Source organism: Molossus molossus, unplaced genomic scaffold (assembly GCF_014108415.1).
Source record: "Molossus molossus isolate mMolMol1 unplaced genomic scaffold, mMolMol1.p scaffold_m16_p_4, whole genome shotgun sequence".
Taxonomy (NCBI): Eukaryota; Metazoa; Chordata; class Mammalia; order Chiroptera; family Molossidae; genus Molossus; species Molossus molossus.
In genome coordinates this window covers 88,741,344-88,767,701 of record NW_023425377.1, presented here as the reverse complement: position 1 = coordinate 88,767,701, position 26,358 = coordinate 88,741,344, and the positions used below count along the sequence as shown (strand labels likewise).

The 26,358-nt window shown below is 37.3% G+C and overlaps 1 protein-coding gene and 1 pseudogene across 1 annotated transcript in view; one reads left to right on the top strand and one right to left on the bottom strand.

The window, feature by feature from the left end:
* Positions 1 to 26,358, top strand: part of GALNTL6 (polypeptide N-acetylgalactosaminyltransferase like 6) — a 1,114,860-nt gene that overhangs the window by 794,205 nt on the left and 294,297 nt on the right. The window lies entirely within an intron of this gene.
* On the bottom strand, positions 880 to 1,970 carry LOC118616445 (annotated as a pseudogene).

Below are 26,358 nucleotides of genomic sequence, written 5' to 3'. Positions count from 1 at the left end.
GGATGGGGGGGGGGGGGTGTAAAAACAAGTAGAAAGCTCAAAGAGTTAGGCATTTTTTTTTTACCAGAAATAGTCATTTTAAACATATAAATATAAAAAGAAAAGTATTCCCTTATTTCCCCTATGTGGAAATATGAAACATTTATATTTTATATCAGACAAGAACAGAGCTAAGTAATCCAACTCCACTGCAGCATTATACAAATTATCCCTTCACCACAGTGTAAGATTTAAATGCATCTGCATAAGGGTACCTGTTCTATAAAATGTAGTAACATTGCTGCTGCCCTGCCTAGTACTTCCAGTCCCTACCCAGGTCCTGCTGCTGTACCGGTGGTCCCAGTAGTTTTATTGAAATAAATCATTTCTTAAAAAATAAAGCATCTAAAAAGAGAAATCAAAATGGTTACAGTATATGGTTACTGAGGTAACCATATATCCAACTCAAATTTTATCTAGTTAAATGTTATATTCGCTTCCCACTAATAAACCTTTATTTCACTCAAATTGAGCAATAAATCTTCCATACTGAAGTACCTTTTGCCCAATTAATTAAAAAAAAAAACACCAAAATGATTAGTAAAGAAAAATGTAGGGTTTAACACACCCTTTTAATTTGTTTTTGTTTTTTCTTAAATATTTTTAAGGTTTAAAAGTGTTTAAACTTTATAACTCCTAGTAGGAAAACATTATCTGAACAAATACCATAATGGCAAACCACTGTAAAATGTTACAGTTGCATTTGGGTCAGAGGGGTAGGGATTCTCTTCAAAGCACCCCAGCTTTCTTCATGAGAAGGCCTGAGGTACACTGATTTGTATTATTGCGACATCCATGGGGTGATCCAAGTTGCTTTTCCTTCAGCAAGGGCTATATCTGTTAGAAGGGCATTACACTTGACTGATAATTTATTTGGCTTGACAATTTACTGATAAGATTCATAACCTTTGGGTTGCTCTGATATTTTGACATATTTGCTGGGTTCTGAGCCACATCCTGGAAGGCCACCATAACTTCTGCATCCTGCATGGCTGCAAGAACCTCTGGAGCACTAAGAATTTCATTGAGTCAGGCATTCCTGCCATTCCAGGCATTCCCCCAGGAAAGCCACCTGGAAAAGAGCCATACTGAGCTCTTGATTGTCATCTGGCTTCTTCTTCCCTCTGTGCTCTCCCATGTTCTTCCTGAGCCTTCTTAACCCTTTGCATTCTTTCTTTGACCTCTTGCTCTTCCCGTTTCCGCTCATACTTTCTCCGACGTTCTGCAATTTTCTGAGCCCTTGGTTGAACTTCTTTCAGCACTGCACTTGCATCTTCATCATAATCTAATTTGCATGCAAGGGCTAGATCGTGGGCTGCTTCTTCCCAATGGCCCAGAAGTCTGTGTGCTTTCCCTCGCCACTTCCAAGGCTGAGCTGAATCAGGATTTACATCAATAGCTCTGTCACAGTCTCGGGTGGCAGCATTTGGTTTCTTAACTTGACGAAGACACTGGCTCTCTTGGCATACAGAATGGCAAGCAAGGATTCAGCTTGATGGCATCAGTGAACAACTCAATGGCTTTCTATAGTTCACCATCATTTAGGGCATCAATGGCAGCCACTTTTTCATCATTTGCCTGATCCATCATCTCCTCGGTTATCTCTACATTTTCATCTCCCATTTCTTGAGGGGCATCAGCGTCTGGTTCAATCACACCCTCATTGTCGATTTCTAGATCACTTTCCTCACTTGATGGTTCATCTGTCTCTATCTTTATGTCTTCCTCTGCTTTCTTACTGTCTGGTTTTTTTGTTTTGTTTTGTTTTTGTTTTTTTTCCTTATTTTCTTCTGGTTTACTTTTATGAGTCGCAGGTGGTATTTTACCTCCCATGCTCTCCACCCACTCCCCCAGGGAGCGCATTTCCTCGGTGCGCAGAACGCTCGGATCCTGCTTACACATTTTCCCGAGGCCCGAAGCTCGCTCACTTTGCAGGGTCCATGGCCGGGAGGCGGCGGGCACCGCTAGGGTTGCGGCGGGATCCCGGGCAGAGGTGCTAACTCAACGTGACCGTGCGGAAGGGGGCGGCTCACTTTTTTATTCTTTGAATTGCTATTTCCAAACCAACTTGGATGAGTAATTTAACTTGCCACACATCAATAAAATAGCAAGTATAAAGCTTACCTCAAAGAATTGTCTTATGACTTAAATGTGCTAGCATCTGTGGAAACGTTTTGAAAGTAAAATTTTAAATGTCAAATTTTTTTCTTTGTATGATACTTTAACATTTTCAAGGATTTCTCTTGAAAATCTCTTATTTTTTTAATCACAAATTTGTCAAATGGGAGGCTGATATTACTATTGCTGTTTCACATACTGTGCGGAAGAGGCGTGATCTTCTAATTCCTAGTACTTTTCCTTTAGGGATATGTGCTCATTGGTAACACAGCCAGTCATTCTTCTGCTAGTGGTTCTTGCCCTATCTTTTTATTCTTTATCATGCTTCTCACACCAAATATTTCTTGGTGTTCTGGGGGGAAAAAAAAGTGAGGAGTATGAAACCATCCCCCCAAAAATGTATACTATGCTACTTCAAATTTACATTTTCTTTGTAATGTTTTTAATATTAAAAAAAACAAACTAGGTAATAGTTTATGTAGACAGCATATCTATCAGCTAAAGCTCGTGTGCTTTAAAAAAAAAAATCAAATTCTGTATACAATGTATATAGCAGTTTTAAAGTATCCAGATTTGAAAAACTATATATATTACAAATTGTCTTCACAGATATAAATTATAGCTGGGACTAATTTTAAGATAGTTCAAATGAAGACTTAACAGTGACAAAATATTAGAAATTAAAGTAAAAATGATGTTTTTGTCATGGAGGAAAGTTTAGAAATAATATGGTAAAAAAATCTCAGTCAGAAAACAAACACACAATTAAATGGATTTAATGTAGCTCATTTTTCTAACAAAGAACATGCCATAATTTAAAATAAGCACAATATAATGTAAAAATTAATTTGTCTTGGTGATGCTACAAATTTAACCTCAAATTCTATAACCTCTTAAAAATATCTCTGATTTTTGTCCCTGGCTGGTTTGGCTCAGCAGTTGGAGCTTCCGCTGGTGGATCAAGAGGTTCAGGTTTGATTCCTGGGATTTCAGGTTCAATCCCCCACCCTGAAGTAACCAATCAATGTGTCTCTCTCACATTGAGGTTTCTCTCTCTCCCTCTCCCTCTCTTCCACTCTATCTAAAAGTCAAAAGGGAAATTTCCTGGGGTGAGGATTAATAAAAATAAATCTCTGATTTTGATATTCAAAATGATGACTTTTTCCCTTCTTTGAGTCTCACTTTATTCAACTAATGTTTTAATCCTTCCTATGTTCATGACAGTATGGCAGGCTCACTGAAAAATAAAAAAGTTAAATAAAGGAGAAACATTTCTGCATCAGGACAATTTATTATTGATAGTATTAAATGTGGCTAATAAACATACTACAAGAAAAAACAAATAGGACAATATTCATGTGATGGTCATCAAGTACACTGAGAACTCAGAGGGTGAAATTACTTCCAGTTACAACACAATGGAAGGCTTTCCTGAGAAGACATGTGAGTTGACCCCAGCTCTGTAAATAACTCGCAAGCCTTACCTTAGACAGGAAAAGGAGCAAATGCACTTCAGAGAACTTTTCTCAATTAACGCAGAGAAAGGATTCTCATGCATCTCTTAGCTAACCTGAAATTTTAATTAATTGGACTGTAGCACTCCCCAAAATTTCTGGTTGACATAATTTCCACAGGAATATTCTTTAAGTAAATGAGTGAATCACTCACAATTATTAAAGTAATTTATTGAAGAGAGTCTGGCACTGTCCTTGGTGTGTTTCAGAATTCTAAGAGATGTATTGTAGAAATGCATTGCTCTAAGGGAGTTTAGACTGTGGCCACACTTAGTAAGAGCCTGCAATACAAAACTAGTCAACATCAAGGACTAAACATGTTGGTTGAATAGAGGGCTGTAAACATTCAGAGACTGGATGATCGATGAGCACTGATAGAGTCAGGAAGGATTTCATGGAGAAGGGCAAGATTACAGCTGAGCCCTGAAGGATGGTTGGAAAAAGAAGGGCAGAGGTGAGGGTATTCCCAAGCCAGTGGCAACATGAAGAAAAACAACCAGGAAAGATAAGTAAACAATGACAGAAGTGGGTATAGGGTATTTTTTGTTAACAACCTTCTTACAGCTTCATTGTGAGGTCTGCTTGCATTAATTCCTCTTTGTCGGGTTTATTTGTCATCTCCCAGGGATTCTTCTCCTTTTTGTCCCATTTTTCATACCTGATAGAGCATATTTTCTTTCTAATTTATTTTTATTATCAATATTATTCTCTTCAAGGGATTGTAATCTTGGATAATTTCCCTAAATCATTAAACGTTTTAAAGGCTGCTGTCCTGGGCATTAACACTCCTTTGTCATCTAAATAATGTATTATTCATATGCTGTCCCTTGGTCAATGATAATGTGTGTGACTCAATCAATACTAAGAAAACTCTTTGTGTAACTTTCCTAATTATACTTCTAAGTTTCCAATTGCTTAATGTTTCCCCAATCACTAATTAAGATGTCTTCCTATTTTTCATAGTGCAAGCCTTGAAAAGGCTATTTGGGGCTTTAATTTTTCTCTTTACAAATCACTCTGGACCATGGAGCTAGTCAACCTTAATTTTTCCTAGTCTACATTTACAAATCTTAAAAGACTGTTTCCTTTTGTCATTTCATATAATTTCAAGTATTTGATTTTGGAAATTTTATTTGCTTAAAAAATATATAGACTACGCTGAGGCAAACCTAGGTTTTTGTTTTTCTCTGACTATTTCTATACAACAGATTAAGAGAGAAAGCTCCACTTGTATAAATGTTTTTTAGTTTCCATGAAAAAGAAAAATGAGAGGTAATATCTGTCAATAATTATTCTCTTAGTAACTGGAAAAAATGAGTTTATCTTATATAAGTAATTTCCCACATTATGTAGTCAATGATTATACTTTGCATTTTGCTTCCTCTGGACTACAAAATTTAAAAGAAGATCTATATCCAATTAGCTTAATATACAAAGAAAATGATCCTTTAAAAATGTTTGTGTCAGGACACTAAATCATCCAAAGTGTGGCTCTGACCTTTTTGGTTAAGTGAGTATCAAGGATATTAAGATTTTCCAAATATCTTGTTTCTTAGCAAACGATATGAATAAGATAATAAAAATAATATGGGCCCTCCTCAGAATTTCTGAGAACTCTAACCATAATACATGTACATATATACATTTAGGACTCTAACTGTTATATATTCATTTAGACCAGTTTTACTTCATGTTTTTCATTTTATAATTACTTGCAGTTTAGAATAAAGGTTCTCAGACTCCTTGGTCGCGGGTCTCCTTTACACCTTTAAACATGTCTAAGAATCCTAAAGAGATTTTGTTTATGTGAGTAACATCTATCAAAATTCACCAACCTAAGAAAATGTAAATAGGCATTTAAAAACAGAAGAACACAAGCACACAACCCGTTAACTGTTGGTATGATAGATAACATCATCACATCATCTTGCCTTTGGAGATCACTACTGTACACTAATGACAAAATGTGAGGGGAAAAGCAGCTAACATTTTAGTATTGTAATGAAAATAATTTTGATCTCACAAACGCCTGACTACCCTTAAGGACCGCTGGATTAGAACTGCTATTGATTCATAAAGTATGAGTTTCTAATAATGCTCCTCTGTGTTTTGCTTGGCCTTTCAAAATATTGTCTGAATGCTTCTTAAATAAACCACATAGCATCTTTTTTTTTTTTTTTTTTTTTTTTTTTTAATGGCAGCCAATAATAAGCTAGGAGGAATGAGGTAGTCATAAAAGGTATAGTCAGCAATGGGATTGCAATTTTGGATTTGAAAATTTCAGATCAGAATTCAGGTCTTATATGCTTAACACATCCCCTTCCTGCCACACTATGTCTAACCCCTAAATAAAACCAATAGCATGTTTAATCTAATGAGTCACAAGAAGCAGAGACCTTGATCTCTACGTAAATATAAAAGCTAAATAAAAAGCGTGTGTTTCACTGGGGGGCAGTTGAATATATTAATTCAAGGTAAGATAGTTCAAGTGTATAGTGAAAGCTTAAGTAATAATTATAAACTTTTTAAAAAAGTAAAGCAACCATTCAAAACACAAGTGGATAATTGGAAGAAAAAATTGGATAGGAGGACAAGTAGATGGTGAATGAAATAAGTCATTGGATGAAGCGGGTTGTAAAAATGGTCTAAGTATTACTTTAGTTTGTCTACACAGACAAGTAATAGAGCCAGGGATGGAAACCAGTACTCGTAAGATAATTAAGAGAAAGCATGAGACAATCATGAATATGAAAATCCACCTCACAGTTATATGATTACTTGTAAGCAATTAAAAGTCCTATAGTCTTGCTAAGTTAGTTGCAAATCATAGGCTCAATTCTAAAATTCAGCTGTTCATTCCTAGGTGACAATCAAAACTTTCTAGTGCATTTGAGGTTGACATCTTACCAGAGCGGGCCTGTTGGAGAGGGAACACCTACAAATAAGGAAGTGAGATTTAATCAGTTTCTCCTCTGTACCTGAGAAGCTACTCCCCATCATGAAAACAGACTTTTTACTCCTCTGGGGTGTTTTGAGTGGTTGAAGTGCAGCTGGTGATCTTATGTCTTTCTGGGCTTGGCTGGTGTTTAGAGTTGTCTCTTTCTGTCATAGCACTATCCTGTGTTCCTTGAGGAACTTCCATACCTGCATTCCCCTGGCATGGGCAGTGATGTCAGTATTCCAGCTAGCTGGAGTTCCTCATAGAGCCTCTGAGCATTAAGAGGCCACTGGCAGCTTTCTTCCTCTGCCATCATGTCTCCCCTCCAGTCAGGTTTCTTGGACAGAATTTAATATCTCCTGTTATGGGCTTTGCCTCCCATGTGGCTAGGTCTTCCTTTCCCTTGACAAACTTTGGGAGCTTCTTTTTTTTTTTTTTTTTTTTACCAAAATACAGTCCTAAACTCTGTTGCCATGGGCAAGCCCAATCAACTCCCAAGCTTCGGAATTCTTGAAAGTGACTCGTATACAAGTTCACTACGTCACCCAAGCTGTGTGTGTTTGGGGAGTGGGAAGGGGGGTTACATATGAAATTTTCCAGGTGATCTCTAGGAAGTCTAATTCTCTAAAGTAGTATCCTCCCAACCCTCTTCCCTAAATGGAAGGTACAACTCCCTCCAAATCAACCTTCAAGTTTCCTTTCCTAATTTCTAATGGCAGACCTTGTCATGCCATCCATATGGATGAGAAGTATAAAGTCATCTAACCAGTTACCCTCAACTTCTTTTTTGTAAATTCATTTATTTTTGTTACAGATGTTTTTCCTTTTTCCCCATTGACACTCTCCTCCCTGCTCCTGCCCCCTCTTTACAGTATTGTTGTCTATGTCCATTGGTTATGCATATATGCATATAAGTTCCTTGGTTTATTGCTCCCACCCCCCTCTCTGAGGTTTGTTAGTTTGATCCCTACTTCTATGTTTCTAGGTCTATTTTATTCATCAGTTTATTTTGTGCATTGTATTCCACAAATAAGTAAGATCATGTGATATTGTCTTTCTCTGACTGGCTTATTTTCCTTAGCATAATACTCTCTAGGGTCCCCCCAACCTCTTTTTTGCAAGTTCTGCAAGGGTCTATTTGGCTCTTCAGCTAACACTTCATTTAAACATCCTGATATGTATGTATAAATGCACATATTAATACATGTATTAAAGATATATATATGCACATATATGTGCATAGTTTGACTAAAAACAGAGTTAAATAATCTCACTTAATATAGCATACATACATACACATATATGCAGAAGGTCAGTCCATCATGGTGATTTGATTCACAGTTATGTGGATCAGGAAGATAAATGAGTTCATCTTATGAATTAACTACTCTCAGAATCTTCAAAAAGGAAGAAAAAAGCAGCAAGTTTCTCCTAGAAATAAATCTACAATAAAAACAGGCTAAAAGGAAACAGTTCATGTAAGGGTCCTATGTAAAGGGCTAAAATGCTTTATCTTCAAATCTTCAGTAATGCAAAGGAGGAATATGACCAGATTATAATCATGGGAGAGGGCACAGCTACAAAGAGTTATATAGCAATAGATTTGCCATAAACATGTAAAAGGGCATTTTAAAATATGTTCTGATAGATAAGCTTAGTGTCCTCAACCAGTGGTAAAATATCAATGTATTATAAAGAGAAGAAAAAAAACTTAAAAAAAAAATCTTCACCCAAGGACGACATGTTTATTGATTTTAGAGAGGAAGAGAGAGAGAGAAAAAGAGAGAGAGAAGCATCATTGTGAGAGAGAAACATCATTTGGCTGTCTCCCATACAAAGGCCAACTGGAATCAAACCCATAACCTAGGTATGTGCCCTGACCGGCAATCAAACCGGCAACCTTTTGGTGTACAGGATGATGCTCCAACCCACTGAGAAACCCATCCAAAAAAACTTTTAATTTTTTTCTCAGTAAAGAACTTTTTCTGGAAAAAGTAAACCAAATACTGATAAGAAGCAGATGAGGCCTACAATAGATTACAAGTAAGTAGACACTCTACCAAAGTCCAAGTCTTTTGAAACCAGCTACATAGAAGATTACTGAGCAAATTTCCAATTCATATCAAGGAACTTCAGTTAATAATCTATAAGGATTTATAAAAAAGATGAGAGAAATTCTGAAACTGTAAAACAAATAAGTAAAGTCTTAAAAAACCTACCAAACATTGGCTATTATTCATTTTAGTACACATTCTTAAAAATGATGATTTTTTAAACCATATTGAAAGGAAATCGGTAACCAAAAAGACTCAATATCGCCTCATTGACTTAATATAGCCAAAGTAATTGGACTTCTTTATTTTATTTTTTTAATTAATTTATTTATTTTTGTTACAGTTGTTTTTCCTTTTCCCCCCACTGATTCCCCCTTCTCCCTGCCTCCCACCTCTGTCCCCACCTTTGTTGTCCATGTCCATTGTTCATGCACAAATGCATTATGAGTTCTATAGTTTATCTCTCCCCCCCTCCCCCTTCTGGGGATTGTCAATCTGTACCCTACTTCCACGACTCTGGGAATACCCCATTCCTCAGACTGTTATGTTCATTATATTCCACAAATAAGTGAGATCATATGATACTTGTCTTTCTCTGTTTGGCTTGTTTTGCTTAGGATAATACTTTCCAGGTCCCTCCATGTAGTCTCAAAGGATAAGAGATCTTCCTTTCTTACAGCTGCATAGTACTCCATTGTGTATATGTACCACTGCTTTTTTATCCATTTGTCTACTGATGGACATTAGGGCTGATTCCAGAACTTAGCTATTGTAAATAGTGCTGCTACAATCATGGGGGTACATATATTCTTTCTGATTGATGTCTCAGGCTTCTTTGGGTATATTCCTAGAAGTGGGATCACTGGGTCAAACGAAAGTTCAATTTTTAATTTTTTGAGGTAACACCATAGTGTTTTCCATAATGGCTTTACCAGTCTGCATTCCCACCAGCAGTGTAATAGAATCTCCTTTTCTCCACACCATCTCCAACACTTGTTGTTTGATGATTTGTTGATTGCAGACATTCTGTTAGGTGTGAGGTGATACCACATTGTTGTTTTAATTTGCATCTCTCTGATGATTAGTGATGTTGAGCATTTCTTCATATGTCTCTTAGCCATTTGTATGTCCTGTTTGGAGAGGTGTCTATTTAGTTCCTCTGCCCATTTTTTAATGGGGTTCTTTGTCTTCCTTTTGTGGAGTTGTATGAGCACTCTATATATATTGGAAAATAACTCCTCCGGACCGCAGGCCGACGCTCCAACCGTTTTTTTTTTTTTTTTTTTTATCTTCACCTGAGGATATTTTTCCATTTTTTGTACAGGGAGAGAGAGAGGAAGGGAGAGAGAGAGAGAAACATCGACGTGAAGGAACACATCGAGTGGCTGCCACCCGCACGACCAACCAGGGCCGGGGACAAAGTGCAACCGAAGTACGTGCCCTTAGCGGGAACCGAACCCGGGTCTCTCCGGACCGCAGGCCGACGCTCCAACCGCTGAGCCAAACCAGCCAGGGCGGAAAATAACTCCTTATCTGATATATCATTGACAATTACGCTCTCCCATACAGTAGGTTGCTTTTTCATTTTGATGATTAAATCTTTTGTTGTGCAGCAGCTTTTGAGTTTGATGTAGTCTCATGTGTTCATCTCCCTTATTTTTGTTGCTTTAGGGGATGTATCAGTGAAAATTCTGCTGCATATGATGTCGGAAATTTTGTTGCCTACATTTTCTTCTAGGATTTTTATGGATTCACCAGTCACATTTAAGTCTTTTATCCATTTTGAGTTTATTTTTGTGAATGGTGTAAGTTGATAGTCTAATTTTATTTTTTTTGCATTTAGCTGTCCAATTTTCCCAACACCATTTATTAAAGAGCCTGTCTTTACTCCATTGTATGCCCTTGCCACCTTTGTCAAATATTAATTTAGCATATTGCCTTGGGTCCATTTCTGGATTCTCTGTTCTGTTCCACTGATCTATATGCCTGTTCTTGTGCCAGTACCAGACTGTTTTGATTACAGTGGCTTGGTAGTATAACCTAAAAATCTGGTAATGTGATCCCCCCTACTTTTTTCTTCTTTTTCAAGATTACTGTGGCTATTTGAGGTCTTTTTTGGTTCCATATGAACTTTGGAAGTACTTCTCTAATTCTGTGAAGTATGCTGTAGGTATTTTGATGGAGATTGCATCAAATCTATAGTTTGCTTTGGGTAGTATAGACATTTTAATGATGTTAATTCTCCCAATCCATAAACAGGGTATGTGCTTCTATTTTTTTTTTTTATATCTTCCTCTATTTTTTTTTTTTTTTTCAATGACATGTAGATTTCTGCGAATAGGTCCTTTATTTCTTTGGTTAAGTTTATTCCTAGGTATCTTAATTTTTTTGCTGCAGTGGTAAATGGGATTGTATTTTTCAGTTTCTCTTTCTGTGACTTCATCATTGGTGTATAAGAATGCCATCGATTTTTTGATGTTAATTTTGTATACTGCTACTTTGCCAAATTCATTTGTTAAATCTAGTAAATTTTTGATGAAGTCTTTGGGGTTTTCTACATATAGTATGTCATCTGCGAATAATGAGAGTTTCACTTCCTCCTTTCCAATTTGAATCCCTTTTATTTTTTTCTTCCTATCTGATTGCTGTGGCTAAGACTTCCAGTACTATGTTAAATAAGAGTGGAGAAAGTGGGCATCCTTGTCTTGTTCCTGTTCTTAAGGGAAATGCTTTTTGTTTCTGCCCATTGAGTATGATGTTGGCTGTAGTCTTTCATATATAGCCTTTATTATGTCGAGATATGATCCCTCTATTCCCAGGTTGTTGAGTGTTTTTATTAGAAATGGGTGCTGGATTTTGTTGAATGCTTTTTCGGCATCTATTGATATGATCATATAATTTTTATCTTTCATTTTGTTTATGTGGTGTATCACATTTGTTGATTTGCGAATATTGTACCAGCCTTGCATCCCTGGGATGAATCCCACTTGGTCATGGTGAATAATTTTTTTGATATATTGCTGGATTTGATTTGCTAGTATTTTGTTCAGGATTTTGGCATCTATGTTCATCAGGGATATTAGCCTGTAGTTTTCTTTCTTTGTAGTGTCTTTTTCTGGTTTTGGAATTAGAATTATGCTGGCCTCGTAAAACGAGTTTGGAAGTCTTCCTTCTTTTTAAATTTTTTGAAATAGTTTGAGGGGAATGGGTATTAGTTCTCCTTTGAATGTTCAGTAAAACTCCCCCATGAAGCCGTCCGGGCCTAGGCTTTTGTTTGCTGGGAGAGTCTTGATTACCTCTTCAATTTCTTTTCTTGTTATTGGTCTGTTCAAGTTTTCTATCTCTTCCCGGTTCAGTTTTTGGAGACTGTGTTTCTAGACATTTGTTCATTTCACATAGATTGTCAAATTTGTTGCCATATAGTTGTTCATAGTAGCTGTTAACAATCCTTTGTATTTCTGTGGTGTCAGTTATTATTTCTCTTCTTTCATTTCTGATTTTGTGTTTTTGGGTTCTCTCTCTTTGTTTCTTTGTGAGTCTAGCTAAGGGTCCATCAATCTTGTTTATCTTATCAAAGAATCAGCTCTTTGTTTTATTGATCCTTTCAATTGTTTTTTTGGTCTCCATGTCATTTATTTCTGCTCTGATCTTTACTATTTCCTTCCTTCTACTTGCTCTGGAATTTTCTTTTTGTTTGCTTCCTAGTTCTTTAAGTTCTGAGGTAAGATAGTTTATTAGAGATTTTTCTTGTTTCTTGAGGTAGGCCTGTAGTGCTAAGAACTTCCCTCTCAGAACTGCTTTCACTGCATCCCATAGATTTTGTGTTGTTGTGTGTTCATTTTCATTGGTTTTCAGGAAGTTTTTAATTTCTTCCTTGATATCCAATGTAACACATTTATTGTTCAATGACATGCTATTTAGCCTCCATGTTTTCAAATGTCTTTGCATGTTCTTATTGCAATTGATTTCTAGTTTTATGCCATTGTGATCTGAGAAGATGCTTGATATGATTTCAATCTTCTTGAACTTGTAGAGACTTAGTCTCTGCCCTAACGTGTGGTCTATCTTTGAGACTGTCCCATGTGCACTTGAGAAGAATGTGAATTCTGCAGTTTTGGGGTGTAGATATCTATTAAATGTATTTGATGTAGTGCTTCATTTAGAGTCTGTGTTTTCTTGTTAATTTTTGTCTAGAAGATCTATCCAGTGATGTCAGCAGGGTGTTGAACTCCCCTGTTATGACTGTATTGCTGTTGATTTCTCTTTTAAAGTCCTCCAAACAATTTTTAATATATGTCGGTACTCCTATATTGGGTGCATATATGTTTACCAAGGTTATATCTTCTTGTTGGATAGATCCTTTCAATATCATGTAGTGGCCTTCTTTGTCTCTATTTATGGCCTTCATTTTGAAATCTACTTTATTAGATATGAGTATTACTACCCCAGCCTTTTTTTTTTTTTTTTTTTGCTTTCCCTTTCCTTGAAAGATTTTTTTCCATCCATTCACTTTCAACCTATGTGAGTCTTATGTTGTGAGGTGGGTATCTTGTAAACAACATATATGTGAGTCATGCTTTCTTATCCAGTCAGCCACCCTGTGTCTTTTTATCAGAGCATTCAAACCATTCACATTTAAGGTAATGATTGATATGTACTTATTTATTGCCATTTTTGTTTTGTGTGTTTCTATTTTTCTTCCTATTTCTCCTGCAAATTACAGCAGTCCTTTTAGCATATCTTGCTGTGCTGGTTTGGTGTTAATATATTCCCTTAGCCTTTTTTTTTCCGTCTGGGAATCTCTTTATTTGACCTATTTTGAATGATAGCCTTTATGGATACAGTACTCTTGGATTCAGATCCTTGTTTTCATGACCTTAAGTAATTTATGCCACTCCCTTCTGGCCTGTGGTGTTTCTGTTAAGAAGTCAATGAGAGCCTTATGGGGGTTCCTTTGTAGGTAACCTGTTGCTTACCTCTTGCTACCTTTAGGATTCTCTCTTGGTCTTTAATTTTTGGCATTTTAATTACTATGTGTCTTGATGTGGGCCTGTTTGGGTTCTTCTTACTTGGGGCTCTCTGTGCTTCTTGAACTTGAATGCCTTTCTCCTTCACCAAGTTAGGAAAGTTTTCTGTCACTATTTCTTCAAATACATTCTCTAACCCTTGCCCATTTTCTTCCTCTTCAGGGACTCCTATGATGTGAATGTTATTATGTTTCCAGTTTTCCCGTGGTTCTCTTAAACTGTCTTCCTGTTTCTTAATTGTTTTTTTTTTTTCCTTTTGGTTTTCTGTTTGGTTGATTTTTTTCTACTCTGTCTTCTAATTCGCTGATCCAGTCCTCAGCTTCCGCTACTCTGCTAGTTAGTCCTTCTAATGTGTTCTTAATTTCTACTATGTCATTCTTCATTTCCACTTAGTTTGTTTTCAGTGTTTCTATATCTTTACTCATAGTGCTGATGTCCTTACTTATGCTGTTGAGCTTCCTCAAGATCTGGCTCTGAACTCTACCTCTGATAATTTGCTTAGCTGCATTTCATTTATCTCATCTTCAATATAGTTCTTTAGTTCTTTCATTTGGGATTTGTTTCTTTGTTTCACCATTTTGGCTATCTCAGTGGGTTTTGGAGTCTGCCAAATTTTCCCTGTGGGCGTTGGTGTTCTGCTGTTTGTGGCTTTCTCTACTGGGTCTGGATGAGCCTGTGTGGGCCCATGTTAAACACCACTGTCAAGTCTTACTTTCCTGGGTAGATTTGCAAGCCCAGGAAAGGTTAAGTTATTCTCTATCTTTTGCCTTGTGCTTAGTAGTCTCAGTTATTCATTGCCTTGGAATGTAGCCCTGGTGTTCTGCATAAGAGGATTTCCAGAGGATGGAATAGATGCTGGTTATTAATGAGTCTCAATTTGCATTTCTTTGCCTTGGCTGGGAGAGCCTGAGTCTCTCAGGTGGGGGGGGCAGCTGCTTTTCCCCACAGCTTGGTGAAGGAGCACACTGGCCATTGTCTTTTGTGGCCACAACTCAGCAAAAACTCTGAGTGCCCTCTAAACCCCCGGTGTCCCCACAGAGGTCCAGGCCAGTCTGCTCTCCCTCTGCCGTAGTCCCCAGGTAAGTGACTGTGGCTATTTTAGTGCTCTGTCCAGGCTCTCTGTGCTGTGGAGTGGGCTTGGTCTTTATTCCCCAAGGGTGCTGATCATAGCCAAGACTACTGCTGCTCGTGGGCTCCCAGCCTGCCACCCTCTCATGCCTCTGCAGATCCTACCAGTGTCCCTGGTTATATGGCTGTCCTGCTGCTTTTCTGTTGCTTTTTTCTGAGGATTTGTCTTTATTTTATTTGTAATTCCCTTTTCGTCCTGGGAGATCATCTGTGTAGCTTCTATTCACTCAGCCTCCATTTTCACATCCTCTATGCCTATCTTGTATGCAGCTGGGTCGCACAGGCCTCTCTGGTGCCCCCATACCCTGCAGGTCCCATGGGTAGCTGGATTGTACAGTCCCTTTGGGGACCCAGCTCTATGCTTATATTATGAGATGCTGGGTTGCACAGGCCTCTCTGGTGCTTCAGCACCCCACAGGTCCTGTCGGTAGCTGTGTGGTACAGTCCCTGCTGGGTCGCACAGGCCTCTCTGGTGCACCACACCCTTCAGGTCCCGCAGGTGGGCAACTGGATGGCACCAGTCTCTCTGGGGCTCTGGCTTCACACTGCCCTTGTGGGCTACTGGATCGTACAGGGCTCTGTGGAGCCCCAGGTCCAGCTGCTGGCAGCTGGGGAGTGCTGCCCCATGGGGCTCAACTTCTGCTCAGCTTTTGCTGTAGTTTTTGGTGATGGGTCTCAGCTGCTGATCTGTCTGGGTTTCTGTTTCCTAGGGATGGATGTCTGCTCCCCAGCCTCTGTTGCTGGGAGTATATCTCGACTCTGATTGGGCTGCTACCATGGGGGATGGTGCTGGGCTCCCTGCTGTCTGCAGCTTCAGCAACTGGCACCTTGGCAGCTCCACTGCTGTGCACTGGTCTGTGTTGAAACAGTGTCCACTGGTCCGATGGTGCCAGTTGTGCTGGTGGGCTCAGGTTGCTGGGTCCTAGCTGCTCCCACTGCCTCCTCCCAGGGAAGACCCGGGACCTTCCAAAATGGTGGGACCTCCCCACGATGCATGGAGAAGTGCCCTGAAGGGCCACTTACCATGGTGGCCAGCTGCTCCTGTCAACAGCACAGGAACTTTCTGCTCTGCGGCTCTGCACTGCTCGGGTTTGGTCATCCACCTTCACATCCACTCACACTCTCTCATACACTAGCTAACTCTCTCACACACTCACCCTCCCTCCGGTCTGCACACTGCCATCTTCCTCCTGATTTTTTCTTTAAATACGCCTTCAATTATGGCTGATCAAAAACGCAGTAGGCATTTCTAGATCTGACAAAGACAAATATTTAATAACATTCTTTGCCCACCCAGTGTGGGTCAGTGGATTGAGCATTGTTTCATGGACTGAGAGGTCCCAGTTTCACTCCTGGTCAGGGCACATGTTCGAGTTGCAGGCTTGATCCCAAGTAGGGAGTGTGCAGGAGGCAGCTGATTGATCTTTCTCTCTCATATGGAAGTTTCTATCTCTCTCTCCCTTCCTCTCTCTCTGAAAAATCAATAAAAACATATTTAAAAATAAAAATTAAAAAAATATATATATTCTTAAATTCAACATGAATGGATATTGTAGGACACTGATGAAATAAAAAGTACAGTATTTATAACTGGTTGAGTGGCTAATGACCAAAAGTGTTCAAAAGGTTTTCTCCCTGTTGATTTACAAAGGCATTCAAAACAAGTAAGAATGATTTCTAAACAAAGAACATTTTTTAAAATATAAATTGGAGATGCAATATGATCTTCTCCCTTGCTTCAGCCAGGCTGTCTATTTAGGGAAATGACAGACCATGACTCATTTTAACAGACAATATAAGAGCCTGTTAATCCCATTGGTTTCCCATAAGATGGAAAAAATTGTTACATATAAGGCTCAAAAAGCCTGAGGCCTCACAGAATGTGTCTCAAAACACTTACCTAAAAAATAGAAATTCAATAATATGGCTAATGTAAGTAGATTTTATTTCCTTTTAGAGACCCCATGGGTGTCTTTTTCTCATATCTTTCCTCTTATTTATTGATAACTTTTCAAAAAAGATTAAAGACATGTCCATTGATTCAGGTTGGATAAATAGACTTTTCAGTAGTGTGGAGATTTCCTTGGTGGGGTATTGTGTCATAGAACAGTAGCTAAGCTTGATGAGCCCAAACTTAGATTTCAGACATTCACACATCTAATGAAGCTGAGTCATTAGTCATACAAACACTTAAATTCAATGTAGAGAGTAGTTTCTATAATCCTTGGTAGCAGACAAACAACTGAAATTGATTGATTCAAGGTAACTTAAGTAAGAGAACTTGATTTCTTAAAATGATATTGATATTCCTACAGAACCTAAGGAAAAATCAAGCATCAGGGCCTTCAAAAGGCAGAAGCCAAGTCACATCTGGGATCCTCATTAATGGAAAATAGTGGGCAGTATCTTTGGAGTCTTAATCATCAAGATGGCCTTCTGTTCTTAGATGATTCTTCCCAAGTTCAAATTCCTGGGAAAGAAAATCTGATTGGTTAAACTTCACTCTTAGCTATAGTAGGCCTGGTGGCAATCCATGGCTGACAATCTGATTAGGACCACAAGGAATGGAGGTTCTACAAAGGAGAACTATTACCAAGTCTCATCCCAGAAGAAATGACAAAGAACATTGAGCAAGAAATAGTAACAGATAATCCACTACAAAAAGTATACTTTAAAATGGATTCACTGCATTTGTAGCTTGAAAACTAGATGTTAATAGGGTTCTAATTCTTGTACTGGGTAATGGGCTCACAATTGTTCACTTTTTATAGTGTAAATAAAGAATAAATAAATAAGATAAAAGAGCTATGTACAAACCAATGCTAATAGTTTGTTTTGAAACAACAGTTATGATTAATATCACACTATAAACCTGGGGTATAAAAATAAACAAACAAAATTTTAAATGTTGTTCTTAATATGAGGCAGAAAAATTCAAACTGAGCAGGTAAATTTTAAATACTTAGGATAACTTATTTTCTTTTGTTTCTGGATAACAATATGATAAATAATGAGGTGATCAAGCAGTTAGAAAATCCTCCTAATTCAGCTTTCTTCCTCCTACTTCCTTAAATCACAGATTGCAAGTTTCTCTTAGCTAGTGTAGATTTTCAGTTCTTTCATATCATTATTAGAATTAGCTTTTTAAATATTTCTCTTTCTCACGCACACACACAACATATTGAAACTTTTATTGGAATTGTATTGAATCTATATATCATTTTCAGAAGACTCAACATTTATGTAATTACTTAATTTTCTTACTGGTGAATATCCTATCTTTTATATCTCTCATTCTATTTCATCCTATTTTGTCTTTCCTCTCCTTTTAAAGTTTTTTAACATGCTTTTGTAATGTTTATACGTTTCTGTGTAGAGATCCCTGAAAATACCTATGAAGAATTATTCCTAGTTTGTGTTGCTATTATAGTCTTCTCTTTAAATTGTTCTTTCTGACTGTTACTTGTGTGTAGACAATTGACTTTTGTATGGTTAACTATCTTGCTGAATTCTCTCATTCCTAGTCTGTATAGACTTGGATGTTTTATGTGTAACCAAATCATTTTCAAGAAATGACAGTTTTATTTCCTTTATTAAAACATCTTACAGATGTTTTTAATGCATTAATTTTTATTACACAGACTACAGTATAACATGGACTAGAATGTAAGACAATGTTAAAAGCAATTTTAAAAAGAATGCTTGTTACAATATTCCACTTAGAATAATGTTTGTAAAAATTGCCAGGTTAAGAAAATTAGTTTATATTACAGGTTTATTTTTTAATTATGAATGAGTGTTGGATTTAATTGCATGCCTTTTCTACATCTATTGAGATGGCCGTATGGTTTTCAGTGTTTTAATCAATGTGGTTATTGAAAATGGTGGAATTTACAAAATTATTCTTACATTCTTGGGACAAACTCAATTTGGTCATAATGCATTATCTTTATGAACACTTTTAGATTTGCATTGTAAATATTTTGTATGAGAAATTTGCATCTGTTTTAATTATTGAAACAGATTTTTAATATTTTTTTATCTCATCTCTTTGAAATGGTGAACTGTGAGATTATAATAATTTGATCTTTGAAAATGTGGTAGAATTCAAGCACAAAATCACTAAGACATTTTATTTGCAGGAGACATTTTATTTTCAATTTTTACTTATTTTTGTTACAGATATTTCTCCCCCCCCCCCATAGACATCCTCCTCCCTATTGTTTCTCCCTATTGTTTTGAATTTACACATTTTGTTCCTTTAGTGGTTATCCATAAAATATCCAGATTATATTTAAGTTAAAGTCTAAATTAAACAATTTTGACCTCTCTCTCAAGGAAAACAAAATCTTAAGACAATTTTAGCTTCAATTACTCTTCAACTTACATACTGTTATTGTCCAATTTTTTTAGTTCTAACTCTTTTTAGTTCCCACTATTCATTATTTCAGAGAAAACTTTTTGTTTGGATTTACATTTTAATATTTGTATTAAATATTTGTATGTAATATTTGTATTATTTTAATATCTGTATTATTTATTTATCATTTCTTCTTATATGAGAAATAATCTTTTGGGGTTTATTTTTTACTTGATAGAGTGTTCTTTAGAGCAGGTCTCAAGTTGTTATATTCCATTAGGATTTTTTCTTTTTTTTTTTCTTTTTCTATTAAATTTCTTAATCCTCATCCTTGTTTTAAAGAGATAAATTCTAGTCTGACATTTATTTTCAATCAATATTTTAAGAATATTATTCCAGCATCTTCTGGCCTCTGAGGTTGCTGTGTTGAAGACCTTTCATTCTAATGTCTTTTGTTTTCATTTTTGCTTGTGATTTTTTATTTTCTGTGTCTATTTGAAATCATTTTGGCTTCGGCATCTGCATTCCCTGCTATGTGTCTAAGCATGAGTTTCTTTTTATTTGTTCCCTTTGAAATGCCTCATGCTCCCCAGATCCATGGATATATTATCTTCTTGAAATATCACCACTGTTATCTTTTTTTTTTTTTTTTTTTTTTTTATCCTCACCCGAGGACATTTTTTGTTCAGGTAGAGCGGGAGGGAGAGAGAGAGAGAGAGAGAGAGAAACATCGATGTGAAAGGGACACATCGAGTGGCTGCCACCCACATGTCCCAACCAGGTCCGGGGACAAACTGCAACCGAGGTACATGCCCCTAGCAGGAACCGAACCCGGGTCTCTCGGGACCGCAGGCCGACGCTCTAACCGCTGAGCCAAACCGGCCAGGGCACCACTGTTATCTTTTAAAATATGTTTTCTCTCCTTTTTATCAACCATTTTCTTTTGAGCCTCAAATTAGATTGAAGTTATACTCTCTCATTCTATCCTCCACATCTTTTAATCCTTCTTTAATAAGCTCCATCTTCTTATTTCTCATTATATCACTATATGGAGACCTGGCACAACCTGTGTGGGTTCTTGACTTTGTGTAGAAAGGATTTCACCAGACAAGTCTAGGTGATTTTAAGAGTATGTTTATTAAAGTTGGGTGTAGGGAAAAAGGAAAAGCTTAAGATAGAAGAAGCAAAATCACAGCAACAGGAATGAACCTAAACTGGGCTGCCAAGACTCAGAAAATTACAGTAACAGAAGTGAGCCACAATAGGCTGTGTGGACTCAGAAAAGGAGGTTACAGAGGCAAAAAGAGAGTCTTTAGAGACAGGTTCAGGGGGTTAGCAAAAGATGAGCTGCCACTGCCTGCTGCTCCTTTGGTGGCAAATATTTCAGGGACCCTTAGAGTTTAGAAGAAAGAAAGCAAAAGTACGCACCAGAGAAAGGGGGCGGGGGGCACAAGCGTGCTCCAAGGAGAGCACATACTGATTTCTTTGTCTTGTGGGTTCTTCTCTGTTTTATAAAGATGGGAGTTTTAGGGGCGGTCTCAGATGAGGGTCTTAACAAAATATTCAATAACTTTTCAGGTATGTTCTTTAATACTATGCTGATGTATCAAAATGAGCATATAAATGGGAGTTTAGGATCATTCTCTGGTCAGCTTCACTGCTTTACTTTTATCTTGGTTTTGTCTGACTCTGATTGGGTTTTTGTTATTTATTCCCCTGACTAGGGTGATTTAAGCTGCTCACTCTTTGGTTGGGGAGGAGAGATACAAACTTGTCTGCTTCTAAGTGTCCTTGGTTAGGAAAGATAAGATCTTGAGGTGTATTAGCAGGCAGTTAATTGCTTTCCTTATTTAATTATCTTGTCTCAGTTTCCCTCATTCTATTTGCCCAGGAATTTTTCCAGCTTCTTGCCCCCTGCTTCAATTACAACAATATAGATAAATTCTTCAGGTATTTCTTCCTGTTTACTAATTCGCTTTCAATAGTGTCCATCGTGTCATTTTATCTATCTATGAAATTTTGGCTGTTAGCAACTGTATTTCTCACTTTTTAATATTCTACTTTTTTCAAAATCTGTCTTTTTATTACTGAAAGGTTTTATCTTATGTCTTTTAAATTATATTATTTCTTTAAGCATTTAATACAGAACTATTTGGCATTTCAACATCTATGGACCTTCAGGGTATAAAATTGTTGTTTTATGCAAAGCTATCTCTGTTGTGAGTTTATTGCTTAACCTCTGGAAGTCCAGTGGACCTAATTCCAGGGAATGTCTCAGGCCTGCCAGGGCTCAGTGATTCTCTTACTCCCTTGCTCAAGCAAAAATGGACACAGTGCTCATTCAGGGACACAACCAATGCCGAAAAGAGAAAGTTGACAAAGAGCGATGGAAGTGAGTCAAAAAGAAGTCACAGAACACAAAGCCTGTCAGCCAGTCAAAATAGTCTATTGCACATCTTCTAGTTCAGAAAACTGCTTTCAACAACAGGTCTTCATTCTCACCAGCCTGATTTTCCATGATGTTCCTTTAATAAGCACACAACAAATGAGCCTGCAGGAGAAACTGCTGAGGCTGAGTTCAGTCTGGGGATAAAAAAAAAAAACAGTTCAGAGACTCCAGGCAGGTGAGCTTTGTTGTTGATGTGTTAGTTCTATGAAGTGCCCATGCTGTCAGCAGAAAGGTCCTTCAGCGCAGACTATCTGCCCTCTCCCCCCCCTCCCCTCCCCATACCGCCCTGCCCACAGCCAGTAGAGTCCCAAGTGGGACTTGCACAATTTAGAGAGACAATGACAAACTGATACAATGCCACCACTATACAGTGACAAAAAAAAAATCAAGACAAATTATGTAGTTAAATGTTAAAAAAGAAATGAGACCATTGGAGAGAAAAAATATGAGAAAGTCAACCAAGAAATAATAAAGCAGCATATTAATAGCTGATATACACAACTTAAGTGGGAAAAAATGTAAGTGATATTGAAAAATTTTAATGAATAATAAACAAATGGAAGGCATTAAACTTAAATAACAATTAAGGTGTAAGTTACTTTAACAGATACATTATAACTCATAAATTTGGTGATAATTGCTTTTCTAAGATAATTCCTGTTATTGGCAGGGTGTGAGGGAAAAGAGAACTCGAATTCTCTGTCAGGGAGTGAAAATTAAAGTTTTCGGAAAACAATTTGGTAAAATGTAACAACTGTGTCAAAAATGTTCTTATATTTTGATTTGCAGCTTATCATAAGGAAATCATAGATGTGTTAAAAATAACATAAGGATTCTCATCAGAGTTTTATTTGTAATAGTAAAAAGTGGTAAACCACCAAATGTTTAAGGAAAAGGAAATTAAAATACCTTCTGTCTTACATATAATGAGATACCATGGAGATACTATAAATCTTATTTCCCACTCAGTGTCAACGGTGAAATGGTATTTGACATTCAAAAAATAAAATACCTCTCAAAAGGATATGGAAACTGCAAGCTATTTTACCTTGATAAGTTAAAATTATCCAACTATCTCCTTTTGCCTTGATTCTAAACTTATAAAATCTGATTCAACTTTGGGACAAGAGAGATTATTTATTTTTCATAATTTGCTTCTGGGAAAGAATGCTTTCAATTTGGAACATGGGATTAGTATCAGACCCACTTGATATATACTTTTCAATCAAATTTATGAAATTGACAATTTTTATAATATAAAATTATTTTTCCAAAATTTATTCATTGATATGAGGAAATATCTAATTTCCTCATACTAATATTATGAGCGAGCAAGATAAAAAATCTATATGTGGTACAATTCTGATTAGGTTAAATATTTATTCAGCAATCAAGAAACAAATGTGTAAATAAGAATATATCAAATTTTGTTAAGTGCTATAGGGAAAAATAAGTCAGGGAAGAGAAATAAGGTATGGGTGGTAGGGAGAATGTGGCTATATTTTAAAATGGGAATCAGAAAATGCTTGCATGCCATTGGTCAAAGACCTCATGGTTGAGTGGTTGTGAGGGATGAGCCCTGTGGTCCAGGAGGAAGCATTCCAGGCAGAGGGAACAGCATACACAGATGCCTTAGGTGAGAGCTTTCCGATGGGTTTCATATGCAAAGCATGGAGGGCGCTGTGGCTAAAGCTAAATGAATGCGGGAACACTTCCTGGAACCCTGTAAACATTGCATAAGTGTTACCAACATTATTTTTGTTAAAAAGTCATAAACAGCAAAACTTTGAAAGAGAAGCATCTGAGATAAAATGTATAAAAACATAGATTTTAAAGCTGATCATACCTGAGTGTGTGTCTCAGGTCTTACACTTGACTGGTATATTGAGATATAGAGTATGCAGTAGATGTGTGTCTCAGGGATATATCTTGCCTTCATTTATAAGAATTTATATCTGAAAACTTCTTAACTGTTATGATGTATGTATGTTTCAGTTATAGCTTGTTTTGTTTTAGATAACTTTATAGAAAATTTAGTACTGTTATATTCTATATTTGTCAGGACTCTCCAGGAAAACAAAAGCCATAGAATGTATGTATGTATGTATGTATGTATGTATGTATAGAGATTTCTTTTAAGCAACTGTATACTATTATAGAGACTGGGCAGTCCTAAATCTGCAGGAAAGGGTAGCAGGCTGGGGATCCAAGGAAGAGCTGATGTTGCAGTTCAAGTCTGAATACTGTTCTGCTGGCAGAATTCCCTCTTGCTAGGGGATATCAGTCTTTTATTCCATTCAAGCCTTCAACTAATTGGATAAGTATCACCCACATTATGGAGATCAATCTGCTTTACTCAAAGTTCACCAATTTAAATGTTAATCCCATCTAGAAGACACCTCACAGAAACATCCAGAATAATGATTAACCATATATCTGGGTACTGTGACTCAGCCAAATTGACCCATAAAATGAATGATCACATCTTTTTATAGAAAAGTAATATAGAAATATGCTCACCAGATCATAAAATTGCCTTAAGCCAGAAACCAGGAATTCTGCCTAAGTCAGTTATCTCCAATCAGTCACCAAGGCCTGTACATGACCTTAAATGGATCTGAAATCCATTCTCCAACCTCACTGCCATTGTCTTGGTTAAACCTGTCACCATTGCTCACCTTTACTAATCTCTCTCGAGTGAGACTCAAGTCTGAGTGCAGAGAGCTGTTCCAGAGGACACACTGGGGGACAGTGACCATGTTTGTTAAAATCACCCTTATTATCTTTCCTTCTCTTTTCCTCGTTCTCCTGCCATCTTCCTCTCTATTTTTTGTTTGTTTGTTTTTGTTTTTATTTAGTCCAAGCATGCATGCTTCAGCGATCTCTTCACTCAGCCCCACAGAGGTAAAAAGCTCTGCTTGGCTTTCTCCTCCAGCTCTACATCCATGACACACTATTTCTAAGTGAGAAGAGATCATTGTATCTTAGGACCCCATGCAAGACCAGCTGGTTAAAAGTAATGAGCTGTCTTTTGTCACATTACTAGTCACTGTGTAAATTTGGTCCCTTTGCTAAAATTCTAAGTTCCCTTAGGTCAAGGACAACCACAGGCTCAATGCAGCACTAGCTCAGGGTCAGACATTTAAGAGATGCTTGTAAACTTGTGTCTACGTACTTGGAAGAATAAAGGGAGACAAAGTGATAGGAGATAAACCAGAGATTTTGATGGCAGATACATACGTATATGCACAGGCACACCTACACACCTGTTTGCTAATTCAGGTTCTATGACTTAACTATTGGCTCTTGGAAAAGTAACTTCACTGATCTTAGCCTCATGTGTAAAATAAGAATTGTAATGATTTTAATACCTTCCTGACAGTGTAGGGAAGGTCTTAATACAGGCTGCTGCATTTGGTCATGCAGGCTGGGTACATATAACCTCAGAGGGGCCCATTCACGGGCATGGCTGGCAGTCGGAACTCTGCTGCCTACTGTGATCTGCTGCCCCTATGTGGATAATTCGTATAACGCATTTAGGTGTACCTTGTATCATAGTCTCTGGATACATGGTAGTACCTTTCCTCCCTCTTTCCTTCAACGAATAGTTTCACGTGGATATAAATAATAATATAGGTTAGTATGTAGGTCTTAGTCAAAATACGAAAAATGTAAGTTTTGAAATCCAAAACTGCATTTTCAAAATAGATGAAATATATTTTGCATTAATCATTTTTTAAAAAGGCCTAGCATTTTTCATATTGACTGTTAAAATACGCTCATCAAAGAAAAGCCAGGAAGTTAATTACCGCCTATTGAACCGGTATTGTTTTGTGTGGTGTTTCACGACTCTACCCTAATGTCTGTTTTCAAACAGACATAAAATAGAGGAAGGTGGGAAATGAGGAGGGTGTTTTCAATTGTGCATGTCTACGGACTGCATTTGTTACATCTCTTTCGGGAGTCTGCAGCCCCTCCGGACCTCGTGTGTGATACTGCCCCCCTTTTGCTGCTCAGGGGAGTAGCTCAGGTAGCTGTGAGGAATCTACCCCTGACAACAGTCTGCTCCCTGCCACGTGACAGTGTGAAGCTTCTGGAACAAAACCAGACTTTGCTATATTAAAGATGACCCCCCAACAAGAGTCAAGCAGTGTGCAGCTCCATAAAATACAAAACACTTGAAATATTTGCCGACTCAAGTATTAGTCGCTGGTGTTTTTTGTTTGTTTGTTTTTGCTGGTCTTTTGCATTGCTATATTCTGAATTTCTTTCCCACCACTATTTCTAATCTAATACATAACTTTTAATTTACCAAAGAAGGAATAAAAGGAAAGGTGTTCAAATGGAAAACAGGGTCAGAAAAAAATGAAGTAGAAAGGATACAGAACTGGGAAACTCAGATAAGGACAAAATCAAAAACTGCCCAGCCCATGGAACCATGTAGATTCAATTAATTTGGTTACAGTTCAGTTGTTTATAGACAGGACGCTTGCATCAATACAGAGGTCTTTTAAAATTACTGGTTTGAGCCCTGGCCTATTTGGCTCAACAATTGGAGCTTTGGCCTGAGAACCAAAGAGTCTTGGGTTCAATTCCGGTCAAGGGCAGGTACCTCAGTTGCAGTTGAGTCCCCAGCCTGGTTGGGGCTGTGCGGGAGGCAATCGATGTTTCTCTCTCTCCCTCTCTCCTCCTCCCACTCTATCTAAAGATAAATGGAAAAATATTCTCAGG